Source organism: Oncorhynchus keta, chromosome 7 (assembly GCF_023373465.1).
Source record: "Oncorhynchus keta strain PuntledgeMale-10-30-2019 chromosome 7, Oket_V2, whole genome shotgun sequence".
Classification (NCBI taxonomy): domain Eukaryota; kingdom Metazoa; phylum Chordata; class Actinopteri; order Salmoniformes; family Salmonidae; genus Oncorhynchus; species Oncorhynchus keta.
The window spans coordinates 13,328,846-13,338,193 of record NC_068427.1 but is presented as its reverse complement, the minus strand read 5'-3'; positions in this window follow the sequence as shown (position 1 = coordinate 13,338,193).

Here is a 9,348-nt window from a genome sequence, read left to right as displayed (position 1 = left end):
AGGCAAAAAAAAAAATTAAAACCAAAGCATGTCATAACTGCTACACACAGCGTACATCGTGGGTAAATGCTGAGCAATGATCAATGAATAGGTGGGTAAATGCTGAGCAATGATCAAGATGACAGGAGGCAAGAAATGCAAATGGAAAAAACTGTGTTCACCTGCGTTTACCCTCCAATACATAACTGATTTATAAGCACATATACATATGATGTACAAAGAACGTTACTAGTGGACCAAGAAAGTGTTCATTCATCCATTGAGTTCACTGAGAGATTGTCCAACAAAGTGTACATCGGAGATATTACTATTTTTTCAGCTCCTGTGATTCTGGACCCCAACACCGCAAACCACTGGCTTCTCTGTCTGATCATCGGACCAATGTCAGTGTAAAATATATATATATATATATTGGCACATGAATGAAGGTCCCTGACAACCCAGAGAGGAATCCAAAATATTACCAGGTACTGGGCTCTGAGAGGATCAGCTCAGGAAAATAAACTGAGAGGTGGATGTGGGAGACCATCCTCTCTGCTCTGTAGGTGTGGTTACTGAGTCCATAGAAAGAAATAATGAGCTGAGTTTATTACCAAACAATGGAGTCTGGACTATACTGCTATGTGAAGTGGTGAGTATTCAGATGGAAGTTGTAACATTCTCACTCTGCAGAGGAGACCCCAGAGAATCAGACTGCAGCTTGACAAGGCGAGGTGTCCTTCTGGGACTCTGAAGACATGACACATGTTAGAGTTGCGTCAATTCAAATCTGGTATCAGGATAAATATGACACGGAGTCACCGATTGTATACTATGTATTTTTATTAGCTAAGCAATAAGTGGTAAATGCAATTTTCGTATATACGGGCTCTCTGTCCCACCTCACAGGGCAAACAGAGAACTGACTTCTTCCTGACAAAGATATTATAATATACCCTGATGACAGAAGTAGTTCCTGCTTCTGAGCCATCCTGTCAGAGTAGAGACTGGGCGTGGTTTAGACTCACCCAGCCTATCGTTGATTGTTGGCGCAGAGGCTGGTCCCAGCCCCCTAAGCGCTTCAGTTGATAGATGTAACTGTTGCTGTGAAGAATATCTATGCGCTCATGCTCGACACCGTTATCTCGCACCTGGCTCCTGTTATCTAACAAAAGACTGTTTGTTCTCGCAACACTACGTTCTGAATGTGTCCCCCCCCAACTCATTGCACAGTTCCTGTCTTCATGTTATTCTGTATTTTTCCATCATGAAAAAGGCCCATGGCCCTGAAACTGTTAACAATGTTTCAAGTCTGCTATGTTGCATAACACATACATACATCCACACAAGCCAACAGCAGATAATATTCAATCACATATATGGCAACAGGCTATAGTGCATAACACAGAATCCTCATACACAAATCAACACTTTTGAGCATGTTTACTGAGAGACTGTACCCATACATCCACTTTGATAACATCACTCCTATGCAGATCTGCCAATCAGAGGTCTCGTGTGTGTGTGTGTGTGTGTGTGTGTGTGTGTGTGTGTGTGTGTGTGTGTGTGTGTGTGTGTGTGTGTGTGTGTGTGTGTGTGTGTGTGTGTGTGTGTGTGTGTGTGTGTGTGTGTGTGTGTGTGATAGAGGTTAAGACTCACCCACGGTAGATTTGTATTTTTGTGTTTGAATAAATAACCATTTTGAATGTGCATATAGTTTCTTTCAGAAAAAGGCACAACATAATAGCAGTGATTAGTCAACAGTGTCAATGATTGTGATTTGACCATGTCATACACACTGTCAATGGTTGTGTTTTTACCTAGTCAAACCCACTCTCAATGGTTGTGATTTTACCCCCTCAAATAAACGGTCAATGGTTGTGATTTTACCCCCTCAAATACACTGTCAATGGTTGTGATTTCACCCTCTAAAATATCCTGTCAATGGTTGTGATTTCACATTCTAAAATATACTGTCAATGGTTTTGATTTCACCCTCTAAAATATACTGTCAATGGTTGTGATTTCACATTCTAAAATATACTGTCAATGGTTGTGATTTCACATTCTAAAATATACTGTCAATGGTTGTGATTTTACCCCCTCAAATACACTGTCAATGGTTGTGATTTCACCCTCTAAAATATCCTGTCAATGGTTGTGATTTCACATTCTAAAATATACTGTCAATGGTTTTGATTTCACCCTCTAAAATATACTGTCAATGGTTGTGATTTCACCCTCTAAAATATACTGTCAATGGTTGTGATTTCACATTCTAAAATATACTGTCAATGGTTGTGATTTCACATTCTAAAATATACTGTCAATGGTTGTGATTTCACATTCTAAAATATACTGTCAATGGTTTTGATTTCACCCTCTAAAATATACTGTCAATGGTTGTGATTTCACATTCTAAAATATACTGTCAATGGTTGTGATTTCACATTCTAAAATATACTGTCAATGGTTTTGATTTCACCCTCTAAAATATACTGTCAATGGCTGTGATTTTACAATCTAAAATATACTGAAATGTACCTCATTTCTGCTCTCTGAAATGCACCACTGAAGGTTTGAATGATTTCCTTCCTTTACAAACTAGAAATACACATTTGTTTTGACAATGGTAAAACTGATGACTGTACAACTTGTGGAGCAATGTCAATCACAAAATATAGAAGGAATATGAAACGCTGATCTCTTCAGTACAGAACTGGTCCTTCAATATACCGTACGAACTGCAGAATCTGGTTTGGAACTACAGCAAGGTCTGCTAGTCCCTCCTCGTTTCGGTCGATTTTTTTTCGTAACTATGACTGACTGAGAGCACCAGAAGTTGTCAGAGAGAGACGGCTAACCTCCTAACCACTATTTCAGTGCATATTCACACCAGTAGAGTGCAGCATTACTCAGCATTACTCTCAAATTGTACATGTGCCCGAATACAACAGGTGTAAACCTTACTGTGAAATTCTTACTTACAAGCCTTTAACCATCAATGTAGTTTTAAGAAAATAGAGATAAGAAGATATTGACTAAATAAACTTATGTAAAAAAAAATATATAAAGTAGCACAATAAAATAACAAGGCCATATGTATATATATATATTTTTTTAACTAGGCAAGTCTGTTAAGATCAAATTCTTATTTACCCGCCCAACGCTCTAAACACTAGGCTACCTGCTGCCCCAATACAGGGTGTACCGAGTCAATGTGCAGGGGTAAAGGTTAGTCGAGATAATATCTACATGTAGGTAGGGGTAAAGATAAGAAACAGCGAGTAGCAGCAGTGTAAAAACAAAGGGGGAGGGTATCAATGTAAATACTCCGGTGGCCATTTGATTAACTGTTCAACAATCTTATGGCTTGGGGGTAGAAGCTGTTAAGGCGCCTTTTGGACTTAGACTTGGCACTCTGGTACTGCTTGCCGTGCGGTAGCAGAGAGAACAGTCCATGACTTGGGTCGCATACACGTTTTACTATCCTTGTGGTGACCTAAAATAATTGATTTCCATTCAAAATCCTATTTAGATTAACCCCCAACCCTTACCCTAACCTTAACCCCTCACCCCAACCCAAATTCTAACCTTAATTGTAACCCTGGCCTTTGTCCTCATGGAAACCTGGGAAATGTCTCCATGTGATTTTTCCCCCCTTGTTTTACTATCCCTGTGGAGACTTGTGGGGATTTCCATTACCCAGAAGGATAGTAATACACACACACACGAAGCATTTACCAGAGTCCATGAGGATGTTGGTAGGTTTGTAAGAAGTTGGATGGGGAGTGCAGCACTGGACTTTGACAGAGGTAGACTTCTGTATCCTCCTCTAACAGTAGACCCTGCTCCTGCGCATTATGGCCTGAACTGCATTCCTGTAACTTAAGGTTACTTGCGTAGCCCCCAGAGGTGGGACCAAATCACTATTATTCAAGTCACAAGCTATTCTCAAGACAGAAGGTCCAAGTCTCAAGTCCAGTCCCAAGTAGAACCGGTCGAGTCTTGAGGCAAGTCCAAGTTGTGCATTCTAAGAGCAAGTCAAGTCCCAAGTAGAACCGGTCGAGTCTTGAGGCAAGTCCAAGTTGTGCATTCTAAGAGCAAGTCAAGTCCCAAGTAGAACCGGTCGAGTCTTGAGGCAAGTCCAAGTTGTGCATTCTAAGAGCAAGTCTAGTCACAAGTTTTTTTAAAAAGTCAAATAACACAAAATCTCACAGACAATGACTTGTTCAACTACAAATCTTTGTCTATTTATTGAGGCTACCAGATAGCCCTTTTCATTATTTTGTCTACAACTCATTTTGATGATGTAATCATTATTTTTTTTAACAAATTCCAAATGCAAGCTTCATAAGTAAATTATACATTTTGAGCAATTTTTACATACCAAATGACCAGTAGACCTATGCTAGTAATTTTTGCTTGATGCTCCATTGCTGGTGAGCTTGTAGAGTAAACCATTCATATTCTTGATCACCAAACCATTTTTGGAGCTGCATATTTATTTAGGGCAATTCTCTCTCCCTACAATTTTATGTTTGCGCTGCACCTGATCCTATAGCTGTACAGAAAACCAGCGATCTGTTTGCTAGCTCAGTGTGCTTCAAACTTTTTGACCAGCAACCCCCAAAAAGGAGTAGTAACTGTCACGCAAGTTACAATGGGCTCATGGTAATGGATTAACATAAACACATTTAGCATCTACTCATACAATCCTCTAATGCCCTCCTTTGGAACATCTACATTTTAAAAAGTATAATAAAATAATTGAATATAAACCATCACAATAAATCCATTATTTATTTCAGGTAGGTCTTAAGAAACACTATGATATGAAGAAAATGTATTTAAGAAGAACAGAATGTTTAGTTTAGTTAAGTTGATTCATTTGACCATTTAGAAAAACATGTAGGCTAAGGTGGGCTAGGGTGTTCCAGGTTAGACTGGGTTTGGTTTACAGGAGTGTTTATTGTTCTGCGCCCAGATATTTAACTGATTACTTTCCTCATGTTAGGTGTTGCTAATGTGTGCTTATACAGGTTCAGGAGTAATGCTGGGAAAGGTACTTTCTTGTCTACTGGATCCTCAGAGTGGAATAAGTTGCCTCTGCCCATTAAAAAACGACGTCCTCTCTGGGCAGCTTTAAAAATAAAGCAAAAAACAGTTTGATGTCTGCTGTGCCCCATATGAATGTACCCTACGATGTAGCTGAAATGAGATAGATGTTCTTCTTCTTTGTTTTTATTAGCTCGCTGTCATGCGGTGTTCAACCGTGTTCAGTCTTGCCCAGCCTAGCCATTTTGTTTAAGAGGACCACCGTGGAAATAAGTCCCAGACTTTATTGTGTTATCCACGATGATTTTAGCATATTCTGAGTTGGCCTTATCTTACTCTGGTTACTCATAGCCTAGGCTGTATCTCATTTAACAATATTTGTTTGTAATTCCCGTGCCATTATGTAAAATTATTTTATAGAACGAAGAATACAGTTGAACATAGCTGAATAAAATAGAAAGGATATTTTTCCCAAGCGATTGCAGAGCGAGTGGAGCACATGGAGCGGCTATTCTGCTTTGAGCGGTTATAAAAAGTGATAAATAAGAAATAGGTCCTATATACTTGATATACAGTTATTTGGCAACTTTAGTTGTTAAACAAACTTTAATTTCTTTAGAAATCAAAACAAATAACCTATGGTGGCTGCATGATGCGACTATATTGATGATTTGAAAAGTAACAAAAAAGGCATTCGCTCTGTTTCTCTCATTCCCAATTGGACAAGCAGTTGATATCAAGGCACAAGGCGAGACCCAACTGCAGACACGGGAGGCAGATGGTTGGAGTCTTACAATGTTTATTAATCCAAAGGGGTAGGCAAGAGAATGGTCATGGACAGGCAAAAAGGTCAAAACCAGATCAGAGTCCAGGAGGTACAGAGTGGCAGACAGGCTCGTGGTAAAGGCAGGCAGAATGGTCAGGCAGGCGGGTACAGAAAGTCCAGAAATAGGCAAGTGCCAAAACCGGAAGGACTAGAAAAGGAGAATGCAAAAAGCACGAGAATGGGAAAAACGCTGGTTGACTTGGAAACATCCAAGACGAACTGGCACAGAGAGACAGAAAACAGAGGGATAAATTCACTGGGGAAAAAGCGACACCTGGAAGGGGTGGAGACAATCACAGGAACAGGTGAAACAGATCAGGGTGTGACACTTGATAATATTCCCAGTCCCACCCGTCCAGACTATTCGCAACTGAATCTTGTCTTTACATATAGCCTACTAGTATATGAGTGGAATTTGTTTAGATTTAGAATGGGCCGCAACAAAAGACATGCAATTTGTCGCCTAAACTCAGCAAAAAAAGAAACGTCCCTTTTTCAGGACCCTGTCTTTCAAAGATAATTTGTCAAAACCCAAATAACTTCACAGATCTTCATTGTAAAGGGTTCAAACACTGTTTCCCATGCTTGTTCAATGAACCATAAATAATTAATGAACATGCACCTGCGGAATGGTCGTTAAGACTTAGGACACTAAAAACGCCGTTCTACTGACTCTGAAAAACACCAAAAGAAAGATGGACAGGGTCCCTGCTCATCTGTGTGAATGTGCCTTAGGCATGCTGCAAGGAGGCATGAAAACTGCAGATGTGGCCAGGGCAATAAATTGCCATGTCCATACTTTGAGATGCCTAAAACAACTCTACAGGGAGACAGGACGAACAGCTGAACACGTGTAACAACACCTGCACAGGATCGGTACATCCAAACATCTTACTTGTGGGACAGGTACAAGATGGCACCAACAACTGCCCTAGTTACACCAGGACCGCACAATCCCTCCATCAGTGCTCAGACTGTCCGCAATAGGCTGAGAGAGGCTGGACAGGGCTTGTAGGCCTGTTGTAAGGCAGGTCCTCACCAGACATCACCGGCAACAACGTCGCCTATGGGCACAAACCCACCGTCGCTGGACCAGACAGGACTGGCAAAAAGTGCTCTTCACTGTCGAATCGCGGTTTTGTCTCACCAGGATGATGGTCAGATTCACGTTTATCATCAAAGGAATGAGCATTACACCGATGCTTGTACTCTGGAGCGGGATCGATTTGGAGGTGGAGGGTCCGTCAACGTCTGGGGCAGTGTGTCACAGCATCGTCGGACTGAGCTTGTTGTCATTGCAAGCAATCTCAACGCTGTGCGTTACAGGGAGGACATCCTCCTCCCTCATGTGGTACCCGTCCTGCGGTGCCCTTCCTGCAGCCCTTGGTGGAGGAGTGGGGTAACATCTCACAGCAAGAACAGGCAAATCTGGTGCAATCCATAAGGAGGAGATGCACTGCAGTACTTAATGCAGCTGGTGGCCACACCAGATACTGACTGTTACTTTTGATTCTGACACCCCTTTTGTTCAGGGACACATTATTCCATTTCTGTTAGTCACATGTCTGTGGAACTTGTTCAGTTTATGTCTCAGTTGTTGAATCTTGTTATGTTCATACAAATATTTACACATGTTAAGTTTGTTGAAAATAGTCGCAGTTGACAGTGAGAGGACGTTTCTTTTTTTATATATACACTCGAATAGCAAAAGAAGGAAGTGCTTTGTGTGATTACGTTTTTAATATGCCAGGTAGACTAGGCTACTCCCGTTGTAAAATGTATTAATGTGCTTAATTTTAGGAGTTGAGAAGTAGCACTAGAAAGATGGGATCCTCCTCTTTTTAATAGTGGCCAGTCAACCCTGTTCCCAGGGTCCTAAACGCTTAGTTTAGAGTTATTTGGCAACATAATCGATGACACAAACCTTAGAATGTCTTAGAAATCAAAACATATGTGGGCTTCATGATGCAACTCTATTGATGATTTGAAAATGCATGCGCTCTGTCTTGCCTCAGTAGACTGCACACGCTGATCATTAGTCTTTCATTCACAAGTGATAATAGTCTCACCCATCAGACTATTCTAATCTTGTTTTTTCATAAACTAAATCATATCTGTGATATTTGCTTTGATTTAGAATGGGCCATTATCAGCCAGGCATGCAACCGTCAGAACAGGGGCAGGGAAAAAAATAAACGTAATCTGAATGCACTCGAATAGCGAATGGAGGACGCTTTTCCCATGTTTTTTTTTTCATGCCAGCCAGGTAGGCCACTCAGTCACCGTAGCAGCCCTGGAGAGGAGAGTGGGCTCCCTCCATCTTCCCTGTGCACAGACTCAAAACAATGGCAGACTCTTTTTGTTGAGCAGGGAATCTGCCTTCCGCCCGAGAGGAGAGAGGGGAAAGAGTCGGACACCGTGTGAGCCATGCCCTGCTCCCCTCATCCGCTGGGGACAGACCCCTAGGTCGGTCGCCCCCTTTTTACCCCAGGGGCATCGCAAGTGGGGGCCTGGAGCCACTGGCACCAGTATACTGCCCTCTTCCTGTCATGCAGCTACACTGGCTCGTTGCAGGGGATATCGGACTGGGACAGAAGTTTAAAGCCTCGCCTTGTTTGGCTCGATAGAGGCATTCAAGAAGTCAGCCTTCTCCTTGTTTGTCAGGCTGGACAGGTTCAGCCACTAGGCCCTCTCTCCTATCACCGCAAGGCTCCTGGCGCATTCACAGTTATGGATAGCGCCCCTAGTCAGGCAGCTGGGTTGGCAGACAGCTGGGTTCCCAGACAGCTGGGTTGGACATGCCTGAATCCATTAAGGTTGACCATCTCATCCAGCAGCTCTCCCTGATATGCCATCAGTAGAGTGGTGTTGTGAGTTTCTTGCGGACACATACACCTTCTGGAGGATGGAAGAAGAGAAACGTTCCATCATGCCAGGGAGAGATGCGCCGGTGAGGGAGGACGCATAGCATTCGGGGTATAGGTAGTTAGCTAGAGAAGGTTCCACCGCTTGGGGGGTTGAGCTTGGCTGCAGCCCATTTGTACACATGGAGTTGCCCACACTCCAAGCTGGGTGCCGGGGGCAAGTGTTCTAGAAGGCCTCGAGGTCTGAGCTTCTTCATCATCCTTGTTGCAGAAGATGTGCAGAATACTGTCGTCCTCCTCCTCTACAATCACCATGTCTTCCTTCCTTGCTGCTAGTTTGTCGAACATCTGGTGGAAATCTGGGGGGAGACCGTCTATAACCTCGGCCCAGCTGGCCTCGGTTTGGGGTTGTTGGGTGGACTCTTTGCTGGGAGGAAGAATAGCCTCGGGGGGGGGGGCAACTTCGCGCAATGCATGCAGGACTCTGGGATAGCGAGAGCTGTCTGGGCATGCTCCAGTCCCAAGCAGGTGAAAGATAGAATGAGTGTCTTCCCTGATAAAGAACCCACATAGGCACGGTGTAGGGGAGCAGGGGGCAAGCTGGGTTCACCCTGTGAAGGG